General features: G+C 49.0%; 1 protein-coding gene across 1 annotated transcript in view; it reads left to right on the top strand.

Annotated features, from left to right (window-relative positions):
• The window catches only part of bcar1 (BCAR1 scaffold protein, Cas family member), a 204296-nt gene that overhangs the window by 36761 nt on the left and 152944 nt on the right, over nucleotides 1-14591 (top strand).

Here is a 14591-nt window from a genome sequence, read left to right as displayed (position 1 = left end):
AGCTGGTGCTTGTTCTCTCTCCAGGCCACAGGCTGCATCTGAGGCTTCACAGGGTGTTCCTGCTGAGTACCTAACCTACATTCCTCACAGTTATTTACTGTACTGATTACATCAAAGAAATGTTCAGCAGCAGCTTAAATATGAGTTTTTAGGGAATTGGGGAATAGATTCACAAAAGCATTAATGATCCTTTTATTGTTTTTCCTGTATAAGAGGCAGAAACAACTGTGGTGATTTGGGGTAAAATGGTCTGAAGGTGCTCCTTGTGGGATACTGTGGTTTGGAAAGGTCAGATTTAACACACAATCTTCATTATAAATGCCACATTAAAAAAGCTCTGAATTAATAATCCAGCAATAATATCATTGGGCTTTGTAGTTTTAGTTTAGTTTTAGTTTTGAGATATAGCGCGGAAACAGGCCCTTCGGCCCACCGATCCATGCCGACCAGCGATCCCCGCACACTTACACCATCCTACACACACTAGAGGCAATTTTACAATCTTACTGAAACCAATCGGCCTACAAGCCTGTATGTCTTTGGAGTGTTGGACAAAATTGGCAATCCCGAAGAAAACCCACGCAGGTCACGGGGAGACCGTAAAACTCCGTACAGACAAGCGCCCATAGTCAGGATGGAACCTGGGCCTCCAGCGCTGTAAGGCAGCAGCTCTACCCGCTGCGCCACCGTGTCGCCCTAGTGCTAGAGAGGAGTTGTAATGTAACAATGTAGTCCAATACAAAGTCCGATCCAAAGGTCTGGACCAATTAGCTGGAGGCATTGAGTCAAGTCTATCAGGACCCGAGGGCCTGAGATGTATGGAGGGGTTGAGCAGGCCGGGGCTCTATTCCTTGGAGCGTAGGAGAAAGAGGGGCGATCTTAAAAAGGTGTACACAATCACAAAGAGGAATAGGTTGAGTAGACGCACGGAAGAGCCTTTTGCTCAGAGTTAGGGAATCGAGAACTATAGGACATAGGTTTAAGGTGAGGGCGGAAAGATTGAATAGGAACCTGAGGAGTACCATTTTTACACAAAGGATGGCGGTTGTATGGAACAAGTTGCCAGAGGAGGTAGTTGAGGCAGGAACTATCGCAATGTTCAACAAACATTTGGCCAGGTACATGGATAGGACGGGTTTAGAGGGACAAGGGACAAACGCAGGCAGGTGGGACAAAGCTTTTCACTGTACCTCGGAAGACGTGACAATAAAACTAAACTGACTTAGTGTAGCTTTGGGCATGTTGGTCGATGTGGGCAAGTAGGGCCGAAGGGCCTGTTTCCACGCTGTATGTTTCTATAATGCTTGAAGCAGATCTCATAGCTCTGGCCCCAGATCATGTGAAGGTTGATGATGATCTCACTAGGACATCTCAACACCTTCAGGCAGCCAGGCTGCCTCGTGACATTGGAAGGTGCTTGTGAAACAAATCCATCATCACTGGTAAGGTCCTTTTGAACCTTTGGGCCTGGGGAACTTTGTCACAGTCTGCATTCATTTATCCAAGTCATTGACAAAGCCTTCTGAAACTCCCTGTGCACCTGACTTTACCTACTCCATTGATGGGGAGTAGGTAAACTCCCTACTCTCCTTAAAACCCACCGCTCTGATCTTGCCGTTATTATCCCGCCTGTTTTTACATGGTGTCAGATTTTGTCTGCTAACAGCACCTTGGGGGTTTTTGCTTCATTAACGCTACTGTATAATGTCAGGTTTCTCCTATTTTGTGTTGCCCAGAGCCTGGAATGCAACAGAAAGGAACTGCCTGGAAGCCTTGTTTGTTTACTGTGGGATTTTGACTTTAAGCCACGATCAGGAACTGTGTGGGATTTAAATCTGCCAGCCTTTGTCTGAGCGCAGTATTGCATCATAGATAACTTACTGTACAAATGCCACTGGAAGTCCTGAACTCAGACTTCTTTTAAGTGAGCAACACAAATAATAGAGGCTCAACATTTTAAGTAGAGCGGGAGTCGTTAGTCAAAGGCCTGTAATGTCCGTGTGCAGATTGGTTGTACAGAGGAAGGGTCTCAACCCAAAACGTCACCTATTCCTTTTTTCCTGGCCTGCTGAGTTACTCCAGCGTTTTGTGTCTACCTTCTATTGCAGGTTGGTTAGTTTAGTTTAGTTTAAGTATTTAATTGTTCTGCTTCGGGACATATGACAATAAGATACTCCACACTTTTCAGATAAACCATGGAAACAGACCCTTCCTCTGCACACGGACATTCCAGGCCTTTCACTATTGAATACACTGTTCCCGATGTTGGGGAAGTCCAGAACAAGGGGTCACAGTTTAAGGATAAGGGGGAAATCTTTTAGGACCGAGATGAGAAAAAAAAAATTCACACAGAGGGTGGTGAATCTCTGGAATTCTCTGCCACAGAAGGTAGTTGAGGCCAGTTCGGAAGTGGCGGCGCTGCCCTGGCAGCAGCGGCTTGCCTGCAGTCCGTTTGTTTTTACTTTTTTGTGTTGTTTTTCTTTGTTTAGTCTAGTTAAGTTTTTGGTTTTTAGGTTGTGTTTATGTGGGGGGGGGGGGGGGGGGGGGGGGAGGGGGTGAAACGGGGCTTGCTGTCTCTTCCTTCGGGGGAATGCAACTTTTTTGTCGTATCCCCCTTCTCTGCCTCCGTCTGCGCTGAGGCCTAATGGCGGAGCTGGCGACCTCGAGACTCCGGAGGCAGGCAGAGCCAGGCGGGACTTGCCCTGGGGCTCGCTCCCGTGAGGGCGGTCCGGCGCGGGGGCTGGAACGTGGCACTCCCGTGAGGGGGAGGAACGGCACTGTGGGCGACGGCTCCCGTGAGGGCGGCCTGGCGCGGGGCTGAGACTCTCCCGTGAGGGGCTGTGGCGCTCCCGTCGGAGCAGCCCAGCTCGAGGGTGGAATGGCGCTCCCGTTGGAGTGGCCCAGCTCGAGGGAGGAACGGCACTCACGTGAGGGCGAACCGGCTCGGGGCTGGAACGGTGCTGGGTACTGAGTCTGGATAATCAGCCATGATCATATTGAATGGCGGTGCAGGCTCGAAGGGCCGAATGGCCTACTCCTGCACTATTTTCTATGTTCTATGTTATTCAGTAAGTTTCAATGAGGTCTCCCCTCATTCTTCTCTTCATGCTGAGTTACTGCAGTACTGTGTTTTTTTACAGAGCAGGCTGTTACATTTTCTATTGTCACAATCTCTTTCTACTGCATTTCTGTCCCAAAAAACATTCTCAAACATTACTCCAGCACTTTCTGTTTTTTTTTTGTTCCCGTGTGAGTGATGCGCCAGGGCTTCTGAATCAGTTTAGAGTCATTTGTAAATTCATTTCCTGGTTTACACTGAATTTGAGCTGGGAGCGTTTGTAGTGGAGCTGAACAACCCTGAAGTTAATGAAGGCAGCAGGACACCAGCTTTTGCTCTTGATGTATCAGGTACGTCACCTCCTCCGCCCTCTCCTAAATCCCAGCACGTCTGAATAGCTCGCTAGCGTCACTGGTTGGCTGGCGTGCATTGGCACCTGTTGGGTGGCACAACGGTAGAGTTGCTTCCTCACAGCGCCAGAGACCCGGGTTTGATCCTGACTGCGGGTGCTGTCTGTGCGGAGTTTGCAGGTTCTCCCTGTGACCTGCGTGGGTTTTCTCCGGGTGCTCCACTTTCTTCCCACACTCCAAAGACGTACGGGTTTGTAGGTTAATTAGAAACATAGAAAATTGGTGCAGGAGGAGGCCATTCGGCCCTTCGAGTCAGCACCGTCATTCATTGCGATCTTGGCTGATCGTCCCCAATCAATAACCTGTGCCTGCCTTCTCCCCAATAGAAACATAGAAATTGGCTCCAGTAAGCTGTAAAATTGTCCTTCATGTGTGTAGGTTAGTGTGTGTGGTGATCACGGGTCGGCGCTGACTCGGTGGGCCGAAGGGCCTGTTTCCGCACTGTATCTTTCAAGTCTAAAGTAAAGAATGAAGCATAAACTGATTAAAATGAAAAAACTCGGAAGTGCTCAGCAGGTCAGGTAGTTTCAAAGGAGGGAGAAACTGAGTTAATGCTTCATGTCACAGTATTGATTAGTTGGGTATTCCAGCAAAAATCCCCTCAGACTTGTTAACTAACTCTGGGCCAAGAAAGGACGACTGAAAATGATAAAGCCATGTGGTCAGCGGTAGAGTTGCTGCCTTACAGCGCCAGAGACCCGGTTTCGATTCCGACTACGGGTGCTGTCTGTATGGAGTTTGCACGTTCCCCCTGTGAACTGCGTGGGCTTTTCTCCGGGTGCTTCTGTTTCCTGCCACATTCCAAAGCCGTGCAGGTTTGTCGATTAATTGGCTTTGGTGAAATTGTCCCTTGAGTGTACGGCAATGTTAATGTACGGGTGGGTACAGATTCGCTGGGCTGAAGGGCCTGTAACTGCATCTCTAAAGTCTAGAGATTGTCAGCTGTGATGATTCTGTTGCACCTTGAGGTTGTGCGACAGCTTTCCAACGTGTGTGTTCTGAAACGCCTTTCTGTCCTCTGACACAATCTGAGCGCTGATTCAGCAGTAATCAAAGAAACTCCTCCCTTTGTTTTTAGTATTTAGTTCGGAGATACAGCGTGGAAACAAGCCCTTCGGCCCACCCAGCCCGTACCGACCAGCGATCGCCCTGTGCACTGATTGTACCCTGCACACTAGGGACAATTTACAGAAGCCAATTGACCTACAAACCTGCACGTCTTTGGAGGAAACCAGAGCACCCGGAGAAAACCCACGTGGTCATGGGGAGAATGTACAAACACCGTACAGACAGCATCGTAGTCAGGATCGAACCCAGGTCTCTGGCGCGTGTGGTGTATTTAGAGGCACCAACTCTCTTTACCGCTGCACCACTGTGCTGCATCTTCAGTGTGGTGTATTAAAACTGTCAAAGCTTGGTGAGCATAATGTTGGGATGATACCTGAGTGTTTATTACAAAGAATCTTGACATTTAAGTTTGTTTTAGATCGGCACATGGATGTGAAGGGACAGAGGGGGAAGGATCATGTGCAGGCAGAGGAGTTTAGTTTAGCTTGGTTCGGAACAGACATTGTGGGCCGAATGGCCTGTTCCTGTGCCCTAATGTTCTGTGTTCTGCAGCGTCCGTTTTCATGGAAGTTGTTATAAGTTATACCGATTCCACACACGGCAGATAGGCAGAAGACTGGCAACAATACCAAAGATAGACACAAAATGCTGGAGTAAGTCAGCAGGGACAGGCAGCATCTCTGGAGAGAAGAGACCCACCCTTCTTCAGACTGAGAGTCGGGGGGAGAGGGAGACACTGAGATACGGAAGGGTACGGGTAAGGCAAGCTTACACCCCCAGCGGTAAGCTGAATATTGACTTCTCTAACCAGTAAAGTATTCCGTTCGGTAACGGCCTTTTATTCTGAGGCTGTGGCCTCTGGGTTTCCCACTAGAGGAAACATCCTCCCCACATCCGCTCCATCCAGGCCAGGCCGCTGGCTCATCGATAAGTGGTGGACTGCGCACTGTAGCAGATGGGACGATGAAGCCCCTTGGTGGATAAATGACAGTGCATGTAAAGAATGACATCATTGATCGAGACAAAGAGACATCTTTAGCGGAGATTTCTCCCCACAGGCGTCCAGTATTGTGATAAAACGCCTTGAATGCCATAGGCAGCTTATCATCATTTGAAGGCCGATTAGGAATATTCTCGCAGTCAGAGTGGCAGAATGATTAATTCTGCATTTGCTGGGGCAATTTGGAACAATCTGCTGTTTCACCCAGTCCCTAATAAAAAGTGCCTCAGAGCACTGGCTTTTACCTCAAAGAATTCTTGTAATATTCAGCTTTTATTCACTGCATTTTTTTTTAATTGTTAACAAATATCTACAATTCTAAGGCCAATAACTTGGTAATTGAATGTTCATTCCGAGCTTTGTGCATTGTGTTCCTAATCAACCATCCCACTGAGAGAATTGGATTCTCTCTTTAGATTATTCTGTGTTGGGATCAGTCATTTCTAAACTCTCGACCTGAAGAAGGGTCTCGACGCCAAAAGATCACCTGCTCCTTTACTTCAGAGATGTCTGTCTGTCTGTCTGTCCCGCTGAGTTGCTCCAGCACTTTGTGTCTGTCTATCTTCGGTGGCCTCCAACCAGCAAGAAAAGCCAGTTCCTACCCGCTCACCGTCGCCGTTTCCGGAGCTGAAAATGGATGCTGTTCTTTCCGTTACTTAATTGTTGCTGCCAGCCGGGGGCTTTGGACTCGGGGGGGGGGGGGGAGAGTGCAGTCCCCCAACGGGGATGTTTATGTAAATTATGTTGTGTAAGTGTAACGGACTGCGTCCCCCCAGGGAAGTGTAGCCTGAGGCAGGAGCTCTGCTTGCAGAGACCACCTTGTAGGACGTTGAAGCCATGAGAGTCTGAAGACATGTCTCGACCTGAAACGTCACCCATTCCTTCTCTCTGGAGATGCTGCATGTCCCCGCTGGGTTACCCCAGCATTTTGTGTCTATTTCTGGTGATCTGGCCGTTTGGTTTATTGGATGGGAAGACAGGAGCCTGATGCCCATTGGGATTTGCAGGAGTACGAGTACCTTGGAGTGTACCTGGACAGTGAACCGGACCGGTCCAGGGATGCTGCGGCACTGTATAAGAAGGGACAGAGCCGTCTGTACTTGCTGAGGAGGCTCCGCTCCTTCAACATCTGCAGTAAGATGGTGCAAATGTTCTACCAATCGCTGGTAGCCAGTGACATCTTCTTTGCTGCCGTGTGCTGGGGCAGCAGGGCGAAGGCTGCGGACGCCAACAGAATCATCAAACTCATCGGGAAGGCTGGCCCCGTCCTGGGAACGGAGTTAGATTCATGGGAGGTTGGTCTTGGAGGGGAAGATGCTCCTCAAACTGCAGAACATCTTGGACAATACAGCTCACCCCCTCCATGACACACTGGCCAACCTGAAGAGCACCTTCAGCAACAGACTGGTTCCACCAAGATGCAGCACAGAACGCCACAGGAGATCCTTCCCCCCCCCCCCCCCCCCCAATCTTTGCACATCCCCGATCCAAGATTTTCCGCTCGTCACTTTAATTTCATGTTTCATGTATCTTGTGTTTGGCGACTGTTGGCAGACCAGGGATAAATAAAGTTCTATTGTATCGTATCGTATTGTTAACAACAAAATGACACGGGGTGGTACAGTAAACTAGTCAGTAAAGGTGCTGACCCACAGCTGACAAGATCAAAGACCTGCCTGGTTCGCCTGCTTAACGCAAAACCATGCGTTTGTCGACAATCTTTCACATGTTCAGGGCATTCATTCTCCAAATGTCCCTGCAGATGATGTAGTACCTTGTGAGGTGTAGTCTCTATCAGAATGTAAATAATATAGGTTCAGAAGTGGTGAAGCCTTCACTGAAACAGATTGTAATGATGAAGAACATTGCGCTTGTCATTGTTTATTGTGAATTGTTAACTCGGGTAGGAAGTACTGCATGGATTACAGCAGGAAATGACTTCCTGCAACCACTATCAATGAAGCTTTCATGCCCCCAAGCAATAGATGTTTGCACTGGGGCATTGGCCTCGAGTGGCTTCTCTTGTGGAGATGCCAAGGTGCCCAGTGTGTGGTGGGTGACGATTGGCATTGCGTTGTAATCGTCTCCTTTATTATTCTGTTTTAACACCGCCGTAGTTTCCCGGGGAGCCGCGTGGGCGGCGGCAGCGTACCGGGGAGCCGTGCGGGCCCAATCCACCCGTTGAACAACCGTGGCGCCGACGGCCAGAATGACGACCGGAACGCGGACCAATTTGCCTGACAGGCCACCCAGGGTACTGCGTAGAAGCCGGGCGGCGAGGCCTGCTTGGATCGAAGCTGCCTTGGTGGTGGCAGCTTGAGCCTTGGTGGCAACAGGAGCCTCGGTGGCAACAGGAGCCTCGGCAGCGGTGGAATGTGAGGTGGGGACGGGGGGACAAAGGCGGGGAAGACAATGGAGGACCCGCCCTAGGGGGGGACCACCGTGAAGTACAATGGAGAACTCAGCGTAGGGGAACCACTGTGATGGACGGTGGGAGAACAATGGGGGAAGGGTGGGGGGCACTTTAGTTTTAGAATATTCTGCCCAGGGGATAAGCCTACATTTGTTTGCTTTTCGTTCTGGTTTAGGCGCTGCGCGCACGGCAGCCCGCCAACAGCCACTTGTACTTTTCCGCACTTTTAATTTCAAGTCACTTGTACTTTTCTCTTTGTAAAGGTTTTTTGTATCGTATCGTCATTCCCACTGCAGTAAGCTTACTGCAGATAATGTGGTACAAAATGGACAACTGATGCTACCAGTTTAAGTGCATTAAATTGAATCACTAACCTAATCAGATTGAGATGTTTACCTGGCATGTCAGCCTGTATGTAGGAAGGAACTGCAAGTGCTGGTTGAAACCAAAGATGGACACAGAAAGCTGGAGTAACTCAGCGGGGCAGGCAACATCTATGGAGAGAAGGAATGGGTGATGTTTTGCGTCAGTTGAAGAAGGGTCTCGAACCGAAACGTCACCCATTCCTTCCCTCCAGAGATGCTGACCCCGGGTGCTGTCTGTACAGAGTTTGTACGTTCTCCTCGTGACCGCGTGGGTTTCCCCCCGGCTGATCCGGTTTCATCCTACATTCCAAAAAATCCAGGTTTGTAGGTTAATTGACTTTTGTAAATTGTCCTTAGTGTATTGAATAGAATAGAATATTGCTGGTGTACAGGGTGTTCGGTGCTGGGGCAGTGACTCGGTGGGTCAAAGAGCCTGTTTCCTCACTGCATCTATAAACTCTAAAGAGTGAGCCTGGCATTACAATAGGAAAGATGTGACGGCCTTTGAGAGGCTGCACACAGCCTCAATGTACCACAATACGTCCAGAAATGAGCAATAGACTGGAAAATAATCTGAAAGAAGTTTGTGAAAATAGCTGTTCCCAGCTACACGGACACACACACACACACACACACACACACACACACACACACACACACACACACACACACACACACACAAATGCACACGTGCACGCACGCACACACACTCACACGCACACAAACGCACATGCACGCTCACACACACTAACACACATGCATGCACTCACACACACGCACATGCACACACAGCGCATACACACACGCACATGCACACACACACACACACACGCGCGCAAACATGCACACACACACACACACTCACACACACACACACACACTCACACACACACATTCACACTCAAATGCACACACATACTCACACACATGCACACTCACACACATGCGCACACACACTCACACACATGCACACACACAGAGGTCTACAAGGGATATCAAGGGATATGGGGGAAAAGCAGGAACAGGGTACTAATTCTGGATGATCAGCCATGATCATATTGAATGGCGGTGCTGGCTCGAAGGGCCGAATGGCCTACTCCTGCAACTACTGTCTATGTTTCTGTGTACCAGCCCGGCTCATTCTTTGTGCATTGTGTCATGACCCAGGATACAATCAGGAGCAACTTTGAACACTTTTACTTCCCGATCCGAAGTTGGAATCGATACCAATGGCAGATCCATTAATCACCAGCCAGCTGGAGGCAGACACAGAGCATGAATCACGGCATTGCCAAAATAGCACACTGACACCAACAGTCTCTAATGGCTGTGATTGATGTTTCTGCTGTCAACTTTTAATGCTGCAAGTTCAATGGTATCTGCGCCCCTTGGTTCCCGGCCAAGTGAAGTCGCCCGGGTACACTTTTAAACAGCATCATTGCTTCTCCCCTTACTGCTGGTGATAAATATCTGTAGGTGATGCAACAGCTTAGAACGAATGACATGTCGTAGGGGCGAAAAGCTGCAAATCAAATGAGGCGTGTAAGCAGGTTAATGTTCTGGCGAAAGAGGATTAGGGGACGAGTTCGCTGTCACCAGCAGTTCGATAAAAAGGCTTCTCAGGATTCAGCTGGACAATTGTGATGCAAGCATGTGAAGTCGCTGGTTGTACAGGAGGCTGGGGTGGAGGGCCCGATGTATTTTGTACCAACCCAACCTCAGTCCAGGTTACCACCCTGTTCCATCACACCCAGTACCTGCTCGCTGGGGATTTCCTGGCGTTCAAGACCAGAATGCCAGAGGAAGCAAGGGATTCAATCAACTGCATTCCTTCAAGTTCAAGTGAGTTTATTGTCATGTGTCCCTGATAGGACAATGACATTCTTGCTTTGCTTCAGCACAACAGAACATAGTAGGCATTGACTACAACACATGAATAAATAAACTGATAAAGTGCAAATAACAGTTTATGGGTTATTAATGTTCAGAGTTTTGTCCGAGCCAGGTTTAATAACCTGATGGCTGTGGGGAAGTAGCTATTCCTGAACCTGGTCATTGCAGTCTTCAGGCTCCTGTACCTTCTACCTGAAGGCCCACCTAGTCCGCGCCGATCCCCCTGTACCTCAGCACCATCCTACACACCAGGGACAATTTACAATTTTACGGAAGCCAATTAACCTACAAACCTGCACGTCTTTGGAGTGTGGGAGGAAACCGGAGCACCCGGAGGAAAACCACGCGGTCACCGGGCGAATGTACAAACACCATACAGACAGCACCCACAGTCAGGATCGAACCCGGGTCTCTAGCGCTGTAAGGCAACAACTGTACTGCTGCGCCACCGTGCCGCCACTTTGATCTGTCTGTTTGCATATCTTTCATTAATCTGTTCCTTTTGCTGAGTTACTCCAGCTTTGTGTGTCTATCTAAAGAAACACTGCTCCGCGCACAAACGTTAGAAACTCTACAGTTCCCGTACGCTGCAGCGGCGCAGCGGTAGAGTTACTGCCTCACAGCGCCAGAGACCCGGGTTCCACCCTGACCACGGGTGCTGTCTGTACAGAGTTTCTACGTTCTCCCCGTGACATGCGTGGGGTTTCTCCGGGTGCTCCGGTTTCCCCCCACACCCCAAAGATGTACATGTTTGTAGGTTAATTGGCATCGGTATAAATGTAAATTGTCCCCAGTGTGTGTCGGATAGTGTAGGTGTGCGGGGATCGCTGGTCGGTGCGGACTCAGTGGGCCTGAAGCCACGCTGTATCTCTAAACTAAACTAAACTAAATTTAAACCAGAAAAGTGATAATTGCATTCCCTTTATGTGTGGATGGGCAGGGCTTTTCCCCACTGCCGCCCACAGAATCACCATGTACACTGTGGGGCCAGTGCAGACAATGCACCTGCTTCCACCCTTTGAAGGAGCCACCATATTAATCAAAGTTTTGTGGATGTATGAAAGACTTGAGGTGAATATAAAAAGAAGGAAACACCTTTAAACTTCTCACCAAGAAGTGGCCGGGGCTATTCTTTATTGTTTTGTGATTTACTGGGCGGGTGACACTGATAAATGAATAAACGCAGGAGGTTTACAGTTTTGTTTTCCTCCATTGTTCTCACTCAGGGCATCAATTCAGTCATTGTTGCTGGATATTAAGTTTCTCCATGAAGCGACTATCCGGGCAAGCAGGAAACTTGCTTCCAATCCTCCAACCGGTTCTTGTTTCACCCCAAGTGTTTTGAGGAGGGAGCGTGAGGGAGGTTTGCACTCCGCCTGGTGTGGTGGACACCAACAAGCCTTGTCTGAAGAAGGGTCTCGACCCGAAACGTCACCCGTTCCTTCTCTCCAGAGATGCAGCCTGTCACGCTCAGTTACTCCAGCTTTTTGTGTCTATCCTCGGCTCTAGGCTTGGCAACTTATCCGAGGGAAAGCACAAGCTCATAAGTTTTAGGAGCAGAATTAGGCCATTCAGCCCATCAAGTCTACTCCGCCATTCAATCATGGCCGATCAATTTTTCCCTCTCAACCCCATTCTTCTGCCTTCCCCCCATAACCTATGATGCCCGTACTAATCAAAAATCTGCCAATCTCCGTCTTAAAATTATCCATTGACTTGATCTCCACAGCTGCCTGTTGCAATGAATTCTGTAGATTCACCATCCTCTGACTAAAGAAATTCTTCCTCATCTTTCTAATGGTACGTCCTTATATCCTGAGGCTATAACCTGTGGTCCTAGATTTCCCCACTAGTGGAAACATCCTCTCCACATCCACTCTATGCAGGCCTTTCACTATGTGGTATGTTCTGTATCTAACCCAAACTCTTCTTCAGTGCTGTGCTGAGGGCCAGTCTAGGTTTTCTTGTTGTGTCTGGATTTGGAGCCAAGCTTCCAACCTGACTCGGAGGCAAGTGTGTTACCAATTAAGCCTCCCCTTCTCAGTGAAGCTGCTGCTACTGTTCCAGCTGAGTTGGAGCCGCTGGGCCAGGTTGGCCTCACTGTCAGCTTTTGTAATCCAGTGGATTCACTCGTGGAATGCAGCTCAATTTTATACCGTTAACAAGAAAGTTGGCCAGAAGGTCCACCTGGCGAAGGAAGATCAGAGACTTTAGCAAGCTTGGTCAGCCAAGAACTGCAAAATGTCTTGTTTTCAGGAAGGGCAGGTTGGCCATTCTCCGGGTCCAACCTGTAATACACCCTCCCCTCCAGATGGGGGCAGGATGGATGAAACCCAAGGGCTGGAATAGACACAAAATGCTGGAGTAACTCAGCGGGTCAGGCAGCACCTGTGGAGAAATATGTGGAGATGTGTGACATTTCGGGTCGGGACCCTTCGGGGTGGAGGAGGAGGAAGAGAACTTCTTTAAAGTAGGCACAACTTGAGGAGATTTTGCAGTGGGGCAGTCAATGTGTAGAAAGGAACTGTAGATGCTGGTTTATACCGAAGATAACTGGTGCGGTGGTGGCGCAGTGATAGAGTTGCTGCTGTACAGTGCCCGAGTCCCAGGTTCTGTCCTGACTATGGGTAATGTCAATATGGTGAATCTTTAAACACAGTTGGGATGTGAAATTGGACACAGCAGGCAGGTTCTTTATACTCGGAGTGAGCCATTTAGCATTATCACAAGCTCTGCAATTACCTTCAAGACCACTCCTCCTTTACAACCCACCGCATCTCATAGAGAACATATTTTATCGCCCAGCTTACCCCACATTACATCGCAGAATAACGCCTTTTATCCAATAATGTGACAGCGATATGCCCCGCTGTGAAATATAAATATAAATTGTTGTACATGATTTACTGTGGCAAGTCATAGAATCATACTGTGTGGAAATAGGCCCTTCGGCCCAATTAGCCCATGCTGACCAACACATCCCATCTACACTAGTCACACCTGCTAAAGCCAATTAACCTGCAAACCTGTACGTCTTTGGAGTGTGTGAGGAGGCCGGAGCACCCGGAGAAAACCCACGCGGTCACGGGTGAATGTATGAACTCCGTACAGACAGCACCCGTAGTCAGGATTGAACCCGGGACTCTGGCTATGTAATGCCCCTGTCCCACTTAGGAAACCTGAACGGAAACCTCTGGAGACTTTGCGCCCCACCCAAGGTTTCCGTGCGGTTCCCGGAGGTTTTTGTCAGTCTCCCTACCTGCTTCCACTACCTGCAACCTCCGGCAACCACCTGCAACCTCTGGAAACCGCACGGAAACCTTGGGTGGGGCGCAAAGTCTCCAGAGGTTTCCGTTCAGGTTTCCTAAGTGGGACAGGGGCATTACATAGCCAGAGTCCCGGGTTCGATCCTGACGACGGGTGCTAATCTGCACGCAGTTTGTACATTCTCCCCGTGACCTGCGTGGGTCTCCTCCGAGATTTTCGGTTTCCTCCCACACTCCAAAGACGTACAGGTGTGTAGGTTAATTGGCTTCGGTTAAAAATTGTGAATTGCCCCTAGTAGTCTAGTGCTAGTGTACGGGGTGATCGCGGGTCGGCGCGGACTCGGTGGGCCAAGGGGCCTGTTTCCGCACTGCATCTCTAAAGTCTGAAGGGTGATTGCATGTATATATTTACTGCTGTTTAAGAAGGAACTGCAGATGCTGGAAAATCGAAGGTACACAAAAATGCTGGAGAAACTCAGCGGGTGCAGCAGCATCTATGGAGCGAAGGAAATAGGCAACGTTTCGGGACGAAACGTTGCCTATTTCCTTCGCTCCATAGATGCTGCTGCACCCGCTGAGTTTCTCCAGCATTTGTGTGTACCTTATATATTTACTGCCTCTGTTTCTGGTTCTGCTCATTGTGGATACACTAGGAAAGAGCTGATTGTGAATTTGAAGATAATTAGCTGTTTTGCAGCAGATGTTGGCAAATTTTCCACATCAGATACAATTCTTCTGAGTGATCCAGCTGGGTTATAGATACCCACAACACAGCGCTCTAACTACCTACAGACTCCTGCGTCCCCTCTCTCTCTCCTTCCTTTTGATGCTTTTATCTTTATTGCCTTTTATAATTAGGAGAAGCCTTGTGCATTGGAGAAGTATAAAAGGTTGGATATGTTCAGCAGGTCAGGCAGCCTCCGCAGGGAGAGAAATGGAAGTTAACGTTTCAAGTTGATGGCTTGATGGTCTGCGGTCAAACTTGCACACTCGCCCGCCTGAGGTCGGGATTGAACCTGGGTCCCTGGAGCTGTGAGGCAGCAGCAGCCACTGACCTTCCAAGTAAGGGATTGGACAGGCTAGATGCAGGAAAAATGTTCCCCATGTTAAGGGGGGGG

The sequence above is a fragment of the Leucoraja erinacea genome, chromosome 17 (assembly GCF_028641065.1).
Source record: "Leucoraja erinacea ecotype New England chromosome 17, Leri_hhj_1, whole genome shotgun sequence".
Classification (NCBI taxonomy): Eukaryota; Metazoa; Chordata; class Chondrichthyes; order Rajiformes; family Rajidae; genus Leucoraja; species Leucoraja erinaceus.
This window is presented reverse-complemented; position numbering and strand designations above follow the sequence as displayed.